This window comes from Bufo bufo, chromosome 4, assembly GCF_905171765.1.
Source record: "Bufo bufo chromosome 4, aBufBuf1.1, whole genome shotgun sequence".
NCBI lineage: Eukaryota > Metazoa > Chordata > Amphibia > Anura > Bufonidae > Bufo > Bufo bufo.
Genome location: NC_053392.1, coordinates 133,015,146 through 133,029,978, shown reverse-complemented (window position 1 = coordinate 133,029,978; position 14,833 = coordinate 133,015,146). Strand labels below are relative to the sequence as shown.

The 14,833-nt window shown below is 48.6% G+C and overlaps 1 protein-coding gene across 1 annotated transcript in view; it reads left to right on the top strand.

Moving 5' to 3' along the window:
• The first annotated feature begins 258 nt into the window (after positions 1-258).
• The window catches only part of PASK (PAS domain containing serine/threonine kinase), an 82,511-nt gene continuing 67,936 nt past the window's right edge, over positions 259-14,833 (top strand). The window contains exon 1 of the mRNA XM_040427930.1: positions 259-298. The gene's annotated coding sequence lies outside the window, so the exon portion shown is untranslated. The remainder of the gene's footprint in view (positions 299-14,833) is intronic.

Sequence of the window (14,833 nt, the reverse complement as noted above, 5' to 3'; positions counted from 1 at the left end):
CGATCCCATGGCGATCACTTAGAGCCCCTCCCACTTTATTAGCCTCCCGCCCACTCCTAGCAGACAGAGCCGTCCATGTAAACAAATCTACAGCGCGCGTCCCTAGCAACCGCCGGCCCGCTACTTTCTGGTAGGCTGAAGGCGTGTCCTCCGCCGCCTGGCAACATTTTCTGCATGCCGATTGGTTGGAACATGTGTAAGCGCGTTCTGATTGGATGACGTGTTCAAACCTGTTAGTCCCGCCTTTTCCGCTGAACAGTCAGCTCTCCCCGGGAAGGATGACATAAGAGGAGTGATCGTGAGTAATCCGCTGCGCGGTGGGGGCAGGGGGCTACCTGGGGTGGTCATCGGGCGTGCCCTCCCGCTTGCACTGACCTCCTGACTGGCTAGAAATAGCTGTGCCCGTCACACCCGAAAACTGGCCGCCTGCTTCTTTGTGTGCGATGATGTAGTGCTGGGTATGAGCTAACTGCGCTCCATTGTGTAGTGGAGCTATAACCCCCAGCGTGGTTGGGTATTCTGGGAGTAGTCATTTTTTAACATTTGCTGAGAAGTTGTAGACCATGATTGGAGATCCTTTCTGTAATAATAGAGTATAGAGGGGTCACATAATCATGTACTGTCCTGGGGGGGTGCACTAAGCCCAGTGCACCAGGAATCTGTCAGTGGGGTACGTGACCTGTGCCAAATCTATTACTTTACACATTTAACACCTTCCTCCCCAAAAAACTAAAGGAAGGGCTGTGTCTGTGAGATCCTACAGTGCACTAAAAATTGTTACTGGCGTGCAACATATTCAAAGGGGTTGTCCAGGATCCCCAATATTTTGAGTTATCCCCTCCTAGTATGGTCGACCTAATACAAGAATTACACTCACCTGGTTCCCACTGCTTCGGTGGGCCAATGCCCAGGGGGTCCCTAGAGTCCTCCTTACCTCCGGCGATTGTGTACATCATGATCTAATTGCAGGCATGCTCAATCTGCGGCCCTCCACCTGTTGCAAAACTACAACTCCCAGCATGCCCGAACAGCTATCAGCCTACAGCAGGGCATTGTGGGAGCTGTAGTTTTACTGCAGGTTGAGCATGCGACTCTAATGCCCTCAGCAATAATTAATGCTAAGAGGATCTGGTACTTCTGCACATGGCTGGCAGAAGAAAGTGCCCCCTGCATTCAGCTGTATTGCCGCCCTCAGGACAGTAGTAGAGTTGAATGCTGCGGGCCGGCAGTATTTTGTGCTGCCCTGTGTATTCGCTTCTGTTGGGGCAGTATTTTATGCTGCGCGATGGTATTGCAGTATTGCTGGCCCTCCTACTTGCACTACTCCCAAAAAGTTGGGGATATTTGGCTTTCAGGTGAAATTTATGGAAAATGTAAAAAGTTCACGCTACAGTAATATTATATCACGAAAGTAGGGCATTTAAGTAGAAGCAGAAATGGTGATTTCTAGGGATGAGCCAATTTAATGTTTTGAAATTCGTTGCCTGTTCGGGTTGTGGTATAATGTGAATTGCGTTATGGATTCCGTTACCACGGACCATAACGCAATTCCATGACGGAATGCCTTTAGAGGCATCCGGTTATTCGTTCCGGCATAATAGAAGTCTATGGCCTGCATAACGGATCCATACGGTTTTCGTTATGCAGGAGAGGACTCATCCCTAGTGATTTCCTCATCTAAAACAATTTATTGAAACAAAAGCCCACACCAGTGGTGGGTATACCCCCACAAAAATGTCAGTGTCTCAATATCTTGTCGCGTGGCCTTGAGCGTAAATTACAGCTTGACCACGACGTCTCATGCCATTCACAAGTCGACTTATTGTCTGCTGAGGCATGGCACCCCAACTCTTTTTGAAGGGCGTCCCTCAGGTCATTGAGGTTCTGGGGTACAGAGTTATGAGTCTCTACACCGTGACTCAGCTAATCCCATAGGTTTTCAATGGGATTCAGGTCTGGAGAAAGTGCTGGCCACTCTATTTGAGATTCCCCAGTGTCCATAGCTGTTCCCTAATGATGCGACCTCGATGAGCTGGGGCATTGTCCTCCATGAAGATGAAATTAGCCCTGTGTTGTTCATGCAATGACTGGAATAATGATGTTATTCAAGTACTATGGGCTTGTCACTGTACCATGGCAGCACAACTCCCATCACTTAACAAGAATACTATAAAAGAGAGACAATAAATTAAGGGAGCATTCACACGACCATGTTGGTTTTGCGGTCCGCAAATCACAGATCCGTGTGTTCCGTATGTCTTCAGTTATCTTTCAGTTTCCATAAGACCGTATAATACGGACGTGGTGCTTCCGTGTGTCATCCGTTTTTCACGGTCCGCAAAAAACTGAAATGGGGTTTCCTAGAATGTTTTCAGTCGAGGGGTCCGCAAAAAACTGATGACATACGGACGCATTTCCGTGTGCTATCCGTTTTTTACGGACCCAAGGACTTTCTATGGGGCCACGGACCGCAATTTGTGGCCAAGTATAGGACATGTTCTAAAATAAAAGGAACGGACAGCACACGGATGACAATGAAAGGCATTCCGCAATTTTTGCGGACCCATAGAAATGAATGGGTCCGTGCATTGTCCGCAAAAATTGCGGAATGGACACGGAAGAAAAACAGTCGTGTGAATGCTCCCTTAGACACAGACACTTCTATCTGTGCATAAAATTGGCCGCAATGTTTGTTTAGGGTTAAATAATAAATAATTAAAAACCAGAATAAAATATGATAAAATATATATCATTTAATAAATAACTAGTTAAAACCAACATACCATACTGCAGTCATAAAATAAGTCCACCCAGCAAAAGCTGGGCGACAACACCCCTACAACAAACATCGCAACTGAACAGGGGTGGGGTGGGCGGAACGCGGTATTATAACTCTTCTGCGCCCCAACTGACACGAAACACCAGATAACCAGGTTTAAAGGGTTTCTTTCTCCTGCGATCTGCTAGTGTCTGCTGTACCCTAACCATGTTCATGTATCACTTTTGTCTGCTGCCATTAAGCCTAAAAACGTACTTTTATAAATGAGCCTCTAGGTGCTATGGGGGCGTCTTTTCAGCACCTAGAGGCTCCGTCTACTCACTATTTCTGCCGCCCACCGCGTCCCTTCGGCCCGCCCCGCTCCTCTTGATTGACAGCCAACCTTGCTCCATCTCGAATTCCAGCACCTGCGCCGCGCGCTTCTATATTCGGCACTGTCGGACCGCTCCCTGCGCCGGCATCTTCACTGCGGTCCGACAGTCACTGTGCCTGCGCCGAATACAGAAGCGCAGGGCGCAGGTGCTGGAATTCGAGATGGAGCGAGGTTGGCTGTCAATCTAGAGGAGACGGGCGGGCCGGAGGGACGCGGTGGGCGGCAGAAATAGTGAGTAGACGGAGCCTCTAGGTGCTGAAAAGACGCCCCCATAGCACCTAGAGGCTCATTTGCATATGAAACATCCGACGTCGATTCACATAAAACTTTGCGAAGCAATAACTTTGCCTCATCGGAGTCAATACATTCTAATACTCTACAGAGCTTCTGCTCCGTACAGTATTAGAACGAAGTTTTATGCAAATCGAATTCGGATGTTTCATTCGAAGTCGATTCGCTCATCCCTAGTGGTAATCATACCTGATTGCAGTAGGTTTCTACTTCTGCAGCAGATCCCTAGTCTCTCCACGTCAACATCCAGTTTGATGCGGGTAATGTGGCCTCTGCAGTGGCAATGTATTCCCCATGTGTCAGGTGACGCATTGCAGGAAGGGGGGTACACTTCACTGCTGCAGCGGCCACGTGAAATGTGTCAGGCCGGATGTTGATGCGGAGAGACTGGGGATCTGCAGTGGCATAGGGGGAGTGAAAGAACCAGAACCCTATCAGGTAAGTATAATTCCCTCTTCCGAGTTGGCCACGCAGGGGGGTTTGCCTAAAAGGACCCCAGAGCTGAACAACCCCTTTTAAGGCTATGGACACCTTTGCACTGGTTTGTTTTAAAGTTCATTTGCTTCCTGAATGCAAAATGAAAGGAGTTGACCACTATGCTACTGTATACCATCGAATCTTAACCTCTTTGCAAAAAACTGTTAACTGTAGGTAAATGAAAGAGGTTCTCCAGCTTTTTAACTTTTTAGCTCCCCTCTGTGAAGGGAAGAATACTAACCTGCTATCTGCCACTTAGTTTCTGGCTCCTTCGGTTCATCAGTGCACTTGCTGTGCTGTGGGCTACGCTTGTAAACTTCTGGCACTAATGGAGGTCACGTGTCCTGCTGCAGCCAATGACTCGCCAAATGACATGCTGCATGGAGGACAGTCACCTAGCTGACTCTGGCTCCTGTTTCTGAGGGCTATCTCTTATCTCTCCCTCCCTTCTATGAGTGTTAGAGATAGCAGGAAGGGGAAATTGGTTGTACATGGCAGATCAGAGTGTGGAGAGAGAGGAAAGCATCCAAAGCAAGGCAGGGGAAAACTGCAGCATCTTGCAAACCCAGATTCTGCGTGTATTACTGGGCAGGACACAACTGTATGAGAAAAGTCTAAAACTGGTTGCATGTTACAAACTGCATATGAGGTGTTCTGAAATTCAGGGTAGCTTCTAACATATGTAAAAAATTGTTTTTTTGCATGGCTATAACGTTAATGTTACACGTGCCAAACATTGTGTGACTTTCAAGCCTCACCCCCTTTTTCTTAACACTTTGCAATAGTCAAAAAGGTGTCAGGGACCTGATAAATGTGTTCAGCTCCTTCCAGATAAATCTGCCCCTGTGTGTCCAACCCGCATGAGGCTGAGGCTATACACCGATGTGAGGTACCACCGCTCCCTGGTGTAGTTTTATTGCAATCAGACATCAACGTGGGCACAACTTTCTTTTCAGCCATTTCATGCAATTGTTAGAACAGTAATGAAATAGACCTGTTTGCCCCGTGTAAAAATTTTGTGTAGGCTCCATCATATATCCACTAGCGGAAAATGAAAAAAGAACATCTGGAAAATGTAAGGGGATCGATCTGAGATTCCCAAATAAACGTGATATTGAATTAGCACCTGGATAATATCAACTCCATGTAACCGAACTTGCATTATATAATCCTTAACATACTGCCAGGTACTATCTCCGCGTTTTAGCTGTGAAAGTGATCTTAATCATGATATTTTTAAAATCGATTTCCCGATCGAAACGCGCTGGTAGTACCTGGAAGTTTTTTTTATTTTTTATTCAAGTTCAATAAAATGGAGTTGATTTTATCTGCTGAATCGATATCACGTGTATTTGGGATTTACTGCGCCTCTTGGAGCAGGATTCGTGCATCGGAATTACCACCCAGATGAGGCCAGCTAGTTGTACCTTCTACACTTTGAGCTGAGACTGACAGAGTATAAACTGCTAGTGGTGCTTGGTCAATGGTCACCCTTTATTTTGGGTTCTGCACAGGGCTGTGGAGTTGGTAGATAAATGTTCCGACTCCTCAGTTTTATGTACTTCCGACTCCCCGACTCCTCTGTATTAATATGCGAATCTATTTTATACATTCCTTGAGGGAAAGAAACGCAACCTACCACAGGACTACTGGCTGGGAAGCCAACAAGTTTTTATAGCCTTAGCTAAATGACAGCAGTTTTTCCAATGGTTACAGCTTCAGTCTTGAACTATTGGCCCTCCATTCCCTTCACTTATACAAGTGTCTCACTCTCTAGTCCTGCAAAAAACATATTTATTAAATCCCTTATCAGTGAGAGGCTAGGTTACACATGGACGTTGCGTTCCCTGTAACAGCAGAACACAACACTTTGGAAAGTATAAGTATTGCAGCTCCTAATTGTGCACTGCGTGCCATATAGTGAAGCATATGAAAATCATGCTTCTTCACGGTCACTTAACGTGTTCGTTTTGCGGTTACGTGACGTACTGCATGCATTGGCCTTTATTCTTACAGTAGAGAAGTCATTAATTATAACTATTTGTGAATTGGGACATTTAAACTTGCTTTTTTTTTTTATTATTCCAATCTAAATTTAGTAGGAGTCGGAGTCGGTGCATTGTTTGCCGACTCCGACTCCAGGTAGCCAAAATTTCCCCCGACTCCGACTCCTCGACTCCGACTCCACAGCCCTGGTTCTGCAGCAGGTTATATATTGAGTCGGCGGTCATTTTAAAGGGGTTATCCAACCTCTATAATGATTCCAATCCCCCTTCCCACCCCAATGCCCGGCCACCTCATATAGGGAGGCTAGGCTAGGGAGGCTCGTACCCGTCGAGGCCTGCTATTGACTGTTGCCCCCCCCCCCCCTCCCCCGTCGTTGGATGTTTTGCTCCGTACGACGGGGAGATGCAGTGGCGGCCATGCGGGGAGCCACGCGGATGTCGGGGAGCAGGATAAATATAACCTATCTGGGGGGGGTCATTATAGGGGTTGGATAACTCCTTTAATATTGGATGGCATCTCCCCTTGCTATGATACAAGCTGCCTCTCTGACATGGTAATGGTCATACAGATGCTGGATCTCCTCCTGTCATGTCATTCCAAGCTCTTTCAGCTTGGACCTATAGTTCAGCCAAGGTGGAAGCTCCTGCTGTGCGTGGGAGATCCGTCACTCCATCCAGTCTAGATATTCCTGATGGAAGGAGAGATCTGGTGATGGAGCTGGCCAGGAGAGCTGCTGGATACCCAGAAGAGCACAATGTGTAGTGCCGGCAGTGTACGGGCGAGCGTTATCCTAGAGCTCTCTGGTTGGTGTCTTCATGTTAATTAATACAGCCAGAGGTCGCAATAACGCCTGTACAAGCGTCATAGACGCCTGTTCAGGCCATTTTACTCCCTGGAAAAAGTCTAAGGCGTACCAATACACCTTAGACTTTTCCCTGCCATTCATCAGCGCAGTGAGCGATGTGAACGGCAAGGGCAGCGCACCGATGCTGCTGCTGCTTGAAACAACCAATAACAAAGCTCCTTACAGTAAGGAGCTTAGTGATTGGTCAGTTTGAGCGGGCTGCCGGAACTTATGCCACACCGCTCTGAAGTAAGGAAGCAGGCGCACGATCCTCACTGGCGGGGTAAGTGGCCTTGCTGTGTAGTGAAATTTAGTGGGGGTCCCGGATCTGAGCGCCTTGTTTTTCCCTATAGTGATGAGTCTGCAGCGCTCAGCCGAGTGCCGAGTGCGGTACTGAAGACAGCCTCAATAGAAGGTCTAGGGGACCGTCTTCACTACCGCGCTTAGCAGTAAGGAAAAGTGGCTGAGCACTTCAGACTCCTGCTTATAGAAGTCAGCGAGGGTCTCGGCGCTAGACACGCCAACAGGAGACCAGCAGCAAGCAACCTCAGACTTGGGTTTGACCGCCAGCTGCAAGACAGCGAGGACACGGGAGGGAGACCCTCAGGGCAGGTCATTCTATTGTCCCATAGCCATAAAAATAAAGGAGGAGCAGCTTATAGGTGCAGCAGACTGTGATGTGCCTGTGTACCCGGTGCGGGGCCCAGCACATGCCTCCTGGCTGATACACAGATGTCACAGCATGACTGACTTACAGATACCCCTACTCTCATTGCCAATGCAAGTCCTGGAGATAACAGGGGAGAAGAGAGGAGGCTGCAAGCACCATGGAACAGGAGGCTGCATGAGTGTTAGGGTCGGGTTCACACACAGACAGTAGTGACCAAGGAAAAGCATCACTGTCCCACTATATACCGTACACTATTAAACAATGTGCACTATAGTCCATGACACTATCACACTATATACTGTATCACTATGTACACTATAACAGTATATACAGTACACAATCACACTACATCCCACTATGTGCACTACATACAGTACATTATCACACTGTGCTACCCTAAGCCTACCACCCTGACCCTGCAGAGCCCTGTGCTACCCTAAGCCTACATAGCCTCATACTGTGCCAACCTGACCCTGCAGAGCTCTCTGTGCTACACTAAGCCTACATAGCCTCATACTGTGCCAACCTGACCCTGCAGAGCTCTCTGTGCTACACTAAGCCTACATAGCCTCATACTGTGCCAACCTGACCCTGCAGAGCTCTCTGTGCTACACTAAGCCTACATAGCCTCATACTGTGCCAACCTGACTCCGCAGAGCTCTGTGCCACCCTAAGCCTACATAGCCTCATACTGTGCCAACCTGACTCCGCAGAGCTCTGTGCCACCCTAAGCCTACATAGCCTCATACTGTGCCAACCTGACCCTGCAGAGCTCTCTGTGCCACCCCAAGCCTACATAGCCTCATACTGTGCCAACCTGACTCCGCAGAGCTCTGTGCCACCCTAAGCCTACATAGCCTCATACTGTGCCAACCTGACCCTGCAGAGCTCTCTGTGCCACCCTAAGCCTACACAGCCTCATACTGTGCCAACCTGACCCTGCAGAGCTCTCTGTGCTACACTAAGCCTACATAGCCTCATACTGTGCCAACCTGACCCTGCAGAGCTCTCTGTGCTACACTAAGCCTACATAGCCTCATACTGTGCCAACCTGACCCTGCAGAGCTCTCTGTGCTACACTAAGCCTACATAGCCTCATACTGTGCCAACCTGACTCCGCAGAGCTCTGTGCCACCCTAAGCCTACATAGCCTCATACTGTGCCAACCTGACTCCGCAGAGCTCTGTGCCACCCTAAGCCTACATAGCCTCATACTGTGCCAACCTGACCCTGCAGAGCTCTCTGTGCCACCCCAAGCCTACATAGCCTCATACTGTGCCAACCTGACTCCGCAGAGCTCTGTGCCACCCTAAGCCTACATAGCCTCATACTGTGCCAACCTGACCCTGCAGAGCTCTCTGTGCCACCCTAAGCCTACACAGCCTCATACTGTGCCAACCTGACCCTGCAGAGCTCTCTGTGCCACCCTAAGACTACGTAGCATTAGCATCCAATCTGAGACCACTATTAACTGCCTGAATAAGGTACGTTAAAAACAACTTTATTGTGTTTTTCTAAAAAAAATCGGTTCTCCACCAAATCTGGCGATCAGGCTAGTAGTGTGAACTGGTGTATAAAGGATATTTATAAATACTTCACTCTGGTGTGAGTTGAGGAGGAAGTATTTATAAATATCCTTTATACACCAGTTCACACTACTAGCCTGATCGCCAGATTTGGTGGAGAACCGATTTTTTTTTTATAAAAGAACACAAAGTTATTTTTAACGTACCTTATTCAGGCAGTTAATAGTTTTCAATAGCAGTACGTCCATTTTCTATCAAAAAGCAGTTAACTGCAATCTGAGACCACTGCAGAGGGGGAAGCTCTCATGTAACAGTGTCCCCAGCTTTCGGCGTTGGAGGAATGACTGTAATAAGGAGTCCACTGTTCGCATCTATACCAGCAAAAACTGGTGGCACTGTTTAGGTGGCAGTAGTCTTATGTTTAGTATATGATATCAGCTAAATTTCAAATTGTCTAAATTTGCTATTTATGCATGGACGGCAGTTCTAGAATACTAGTAATGGTTTCCCTGCATAAATAGCAACCCCTTAATGTTACGTATGCCTTCGTATTTACTATTTGAATTACTGTAACTTTCGTACTCCTCATCAGCTAAAAATACTCTTAAAAAATGGTAAGAGGAGTATTTTTACTCTTCCAGAAAAAAATGTAGCGCGACCTCTGAATACAGCATACATGATACACATCTTTCCTGGTATTCTCCTCTTGCGGAGTATTATTATTCTGCATACTCGGGTACACTAATAAGATATTGGTGAGATCTGACAGCACCAGGGTGACACACAGCGCGGTGACAGCTGTTCTCACATGTGACGACTGCTGCTTTCTTACATTCTGCATCACACTTGGCTTCTCACGTTTTCTGCGTGGGAGGACACACGACAGGAGACTCATGCTTCACCTTCTGGCTGATCAGAACCTCCATCCTCCATCTCGGTGTGGACTGGTTCTGTTCTTCTATTACTTATCTACATGTTTGCATCTGGAGCAGCTTGGACATAGAGCATCAGGATACCTAAGGGTGACCTGTGCCAAAGGTTAGACATTACAATGCTCCTAATATTTTGGAAGAAAAAGGGTCTATGCCCGTGGCTATGATGGATCCTTATTGAACATATCCATGATAAGGGTCTATGAAGAAAGAGAGAACAAAAATTAGGAAATAAAAATCCTAGCTGAACCACAGGGCATTCAGGGTTTCTAGGGGATGATACAATGTCTCCTGGCGATGCTCTCATTCCAGAATTCTGCTTCAAAAAAGTTGCAAAATGGGGCTTTTGCAACTTTTTGGGCTCACTTGTACAAAAGTTTTGTGACTTTTTGCATTTTCACACCATTCCAGTTTTGAAATATGGTTGGGGAACTGGGTGTGGTTAGTTATGTTAATGAGCTTTGCCGATTTATCGCTGAGACTTTTAAAAAAAGCCACAATCTCTCTCCAGGAGATGGAGTAGGAAAACTGTGGCAGCTTTTCTAGACAAGTGTTAGGTTTAAAGGGGTTATCTGGGTATACATTTTCCCATTTCCCTGTGCTTCCCCTGCCCGGCCCTGCAACTTACTATTGTACTTGCGCTACGTTTTTTTGTCTCGCTCCAGAGAGTGGTCATGTGACATCACCCTATGTAGAGATTGTTTTTTCTCTGACATCACGACCAGGCCTCCCATGATCCCCTCTGTCAGAATCCCCGCCTTTATGGTCGTGATGTCAGACCCATGTGATCTTGGAATGGGCAGTTCGACGCTCTCGATCAAGCAGGGGAGTCCACTGCTTGTCATATCAAAGCTATATGAGGGGGGGGAACATTAGGAGGAGACCTCAAGGGGATGATGGAGGGTGTAGTACGCAGAGTTTTCAGACCAGGGAAGCAAAAAAATATACAATGCAACAGCACTCTGCAAACCAAAAAAAGTACAATAATGCCAAAGTAATAGAAAGTATTATGGTGCTAACGCTACGCTTATAAATTTGAGATGCTTGGCAAATACATTTTGTACAAAATTATTTGGGCCCGTCTGCCAAACGTCAAGGTGATCTCAGTAAGACGGGAACCTAACACTAAATACCACATTAACTGGTGCCATACTGGCCTCCATTACATTCAGGAAATGCAGGTTCCACATGCATGCCGAGCCCACATTGTATTACGCCTCTTATGGTGCCACGATGGCCTCCATTATATTCAGGGGATGCAGGCTCCACATGCATGCCGAACCCACACTATAAAACACCTCTTTGGTGCCGGCCTCCATTTTGTTCAGGGAATACAGGTTCCACTAGCATGCTGAGCCCACTCTGTATCCCACCTTTCCTGGTGCCAAATGGCCTCCGATACATACAGGAAGAGCAGGCTACAGCTTTATAGCTACACTAATTAAAATCAGCCTATGGGACAGACAGGTTAATCAGGAGTGCACGACCAACTGAGTCAGCCACACCTCCAATACAAAGTGCAAAGAAAAATTGGGGGCCAGTCAGCACATCCAGTGCGCAGGTGCTCGTTGCCATGGCTGAAAGCACAAAAGCAAAAAAATATACAATGCAATAGCACTCTGCAAACCAAATAAAGTACAATAAGGGTGTGGTAGTAGTTTACAATTCTGGCTGACCTTGCAGCGCACAGCACTAGGGGAGGTGTTGTGGCTGCGGCTCATCTACGCACACAACCTGGAAATTCAGATTGTAAGCAATGGAGCACAGCGGGAGCATGGAGACTGAAGAGAAGACTCAGGAGAAGTGGGCAGGTTCACTATTATGCCCAGTAGGAGTCTAGATGAGGTTTACATTAAGTGACATTTCTCACCCATATTCATTGGGGGACACAGAGACCATGGGTATAGCTATATCCTCTAGGAGGCGTTGACACTAGAAAAAGCTGGCAGCTCCTCCCCTGGCAGCTATACCCCCTCCAGCCTGGAGAGAGAGCTTCAGTTTTTTCTAGTGTCAATCCCGCCAGCCAAGGGGTCACCCGTTGAAGTCCCTTAATTCCAGCTTCCTGCCACTACGGTGCCAGTGGCTGAAGGGGTCACCCTGCTGGACCAGAGGAAGGGTGAAAATGGCGACAGGGACGTAAAGAGGATGAAGAGAGGTGAGTACACGGGACTTAGGTGAGTATGTCCCTCCTCGGTCGGCCCCCTCCCTCCCTACCTGGTGGCAGTAATGCAGAGGTTAACTAGGCACAGGGCTTAGCCATTCACCAAAGGACCTCTGATATTCCCAGCACCCTGTAGCCATTCCCTTCTTCCCCCTCTGGCAGGTTTTATTCAGCCAGGAAGCCCGGCACTCTTTCCCTAGCAGGGCGGCACATAGGGGGTTAATGTCAGTACTCACCCAGAGACTAACCGCCTGGCAGGCGTTTTTTTATGGCGGCCAAGCGCACGGCCAGACCTTGTTGTGCAGAGGGGGCGCTTGCTGGCGGAGATCACAAACTATTGGGACGGCGCTTACTGCATGACCGGAGATCTGGAGCGGACGCCGAGCGCGCCGCTCCGGAAGGGGTTAAAACGGCACCAGGAACGACCCGGCGGGTGGAGCCTCCGTCCGTTGACGGGCGGGCTCATTTCGCGGTACTTGGTGTCTCTGCGGTCCGGCCGATGCGATAATCAGCTTGCGCAGGGGCTTTGGATTGCCGCCTTGTGTCTTGCTGGGCCACACTTCGTCCCCTGGGGGGGTGCGCTCCGGCGTGAAAACTTCGCGCCCTTCCCCCTCCCCCAGAGACCTGCTAGCTCCGCCCCTGGTCATGAAGATGACCTTAACCCTTCCTGGCCGGCTGTGGCCGGCATATCTGGGGAGGGATAGAGTTCTAAGGGGCGTGGCACTCCCAGTGCAATGTTCCTCGTGGAGGAATTTAACCCTTTCCTGCCTCTTGTGCTTGAGGCTGTCATCTTGTTTTAAAAAAACAAACAAAAAAAACCAAAAGGGATGTGCGTCCATACGGCCCCCTCCCCGCCCCTCATTACCGAGCCGTTTGGTTGATAATTCTCCTCCTCTGCAAATCCCGTGGAGGACAGCTGATGTTCCCAATCCACCCTCCGGGTCGTTTGGTTAATAATTCCACCTGCGCAATTAGTGATGGACCTCTGACATTCCCAATCCGCCCTCCAGGTCGTTTGGTTGATATCTCTCCACCAGCACATTCACTAAAGGACCTCTGATATTCCCAATCCACCCTCCCGGGTCGTTGGGTTGATAATTCTCCACCAGCGCATTCAATAGGTATCTCTGACATTCCCATCCACCCTCCTGGGTCGGTTGGTTGATAATTCCCCACCTGCGCAATCGAGTAGGGGTCCACTGGAACTCCCAGTTCACCCTCTGGGGTCGTTTGGTTGATGATTCTTCGCCGGCGCCATTCAGTTAAGGCCCTCTGACATTCCCAATCCACCCTTCCGGGTTGTTTGGGGGATAATTCTCCACCTATGCTTCCACATCCGGAGTCGCTTGATTGATACTGCACCGCCTGCGCAATCCGGTAGACGGACCTCTTCAAGTTCCCATCCCACCCCCTGGGTAGTTTGGTTGATAAGTCCCCGCCTGCGCAGTCCACTCCTGCCAGGGGCGAGATTCTGAGGAGTACACCTATGCGCGAGCGAAACACAGTGCATCTTTTTCCTCACCCTTCCTCCCTGGGTCACGCTCAGACACACCCTCCCTCACTGGGGAGGGTCCGTCCAGAGGGGGGGGAGAATCACTGATTCAGACCCTGACATGAGTCCGACGCAATCTCTTAGGATTGCGTCTAAGGTGGCCTGTAGTACTTGGTAAGCATTAACACTTCCTTAGGTGGAGTAATTGCACTACTTCGGGATAAGTACCTGCCTTATACATTATCCCCTGCCATAGGTGGACTCAGTACAATGTCATGAGTTTCGAGACCTGCTATGCATATCCATTCATGGCGCAATGACATTATCACTGGTACATTGTGTGCTGTATGCATTACCCCCTTACTTAGGTGCAACAATTGCACTCCCACGGGGTACAGGACTCTCCATGTGCACTATTCTTTGCCGTGGGCATTCGCCCCCTTTCATAGGTGAAGTATTCTCCCTAGTACTTGCCGTATGCTTCCACCTTCCTTAGGTAGCTTATTGCACTACCATTACATACGGTTCCGACTGTCACACTATCCTTCCATAGACCGAGTGTTGCACATCACCGTGCTTCCTGACGCATTTCCCCCTTCCGCTAGTACTAAACATCTTCGGATGCTGCAATTCTGCGGCACCACTGATCTAGGTGCCTTCGCTTATTTCCTAGGGGGGCGTGGCAACAGTCGGTACTCGCAGGTGCCCGACACTCTTACCCTAGTGCTGCTATGGGTGCCACCAGTGGACACGGTGGCTGTTCCTTCCTTTGGTGCTGGTTTCGTGCATGGTTATAACATCCTCTGTCTTCTCAGGGGGTTCCTAGCGTTACTTGTGTCCTAGAGTACCCCCATCTCCATGGGCCTACGTTGTTCCAGTCGGTCATGATGTTGTCCGCATCAATATGTAGTGCGTACTCCATTGCACATATATGGTGAGTACGTTCCAGCGAGTCGAGTGTTTCACTTAGGCCTCATGCACACGACCGTTGTGTGCATCCGTGGCCGTTGTGCCGTTTTCCGTTTTTTTTCGCGGACCCATTGACTTTCAATGGTTCCGTGGAAAAAACGGAAAATGCACCGTTTGGCAGCCGCATCCGTGAGCCGTGTTTCCTGGCCGTGAAAAAAATATGACCTGTCCTATTTTTTTCACGGCCAACGGTTCACGGACCCATTCAAGTCAATGGGTCCGTGAAAGAACACGGATGCACACAAGATTGGCATCCGTGTCCGTGATCCGTGGCCGTAGGTTAGTTTTTATAGAGATGGATCCGAAGATCCG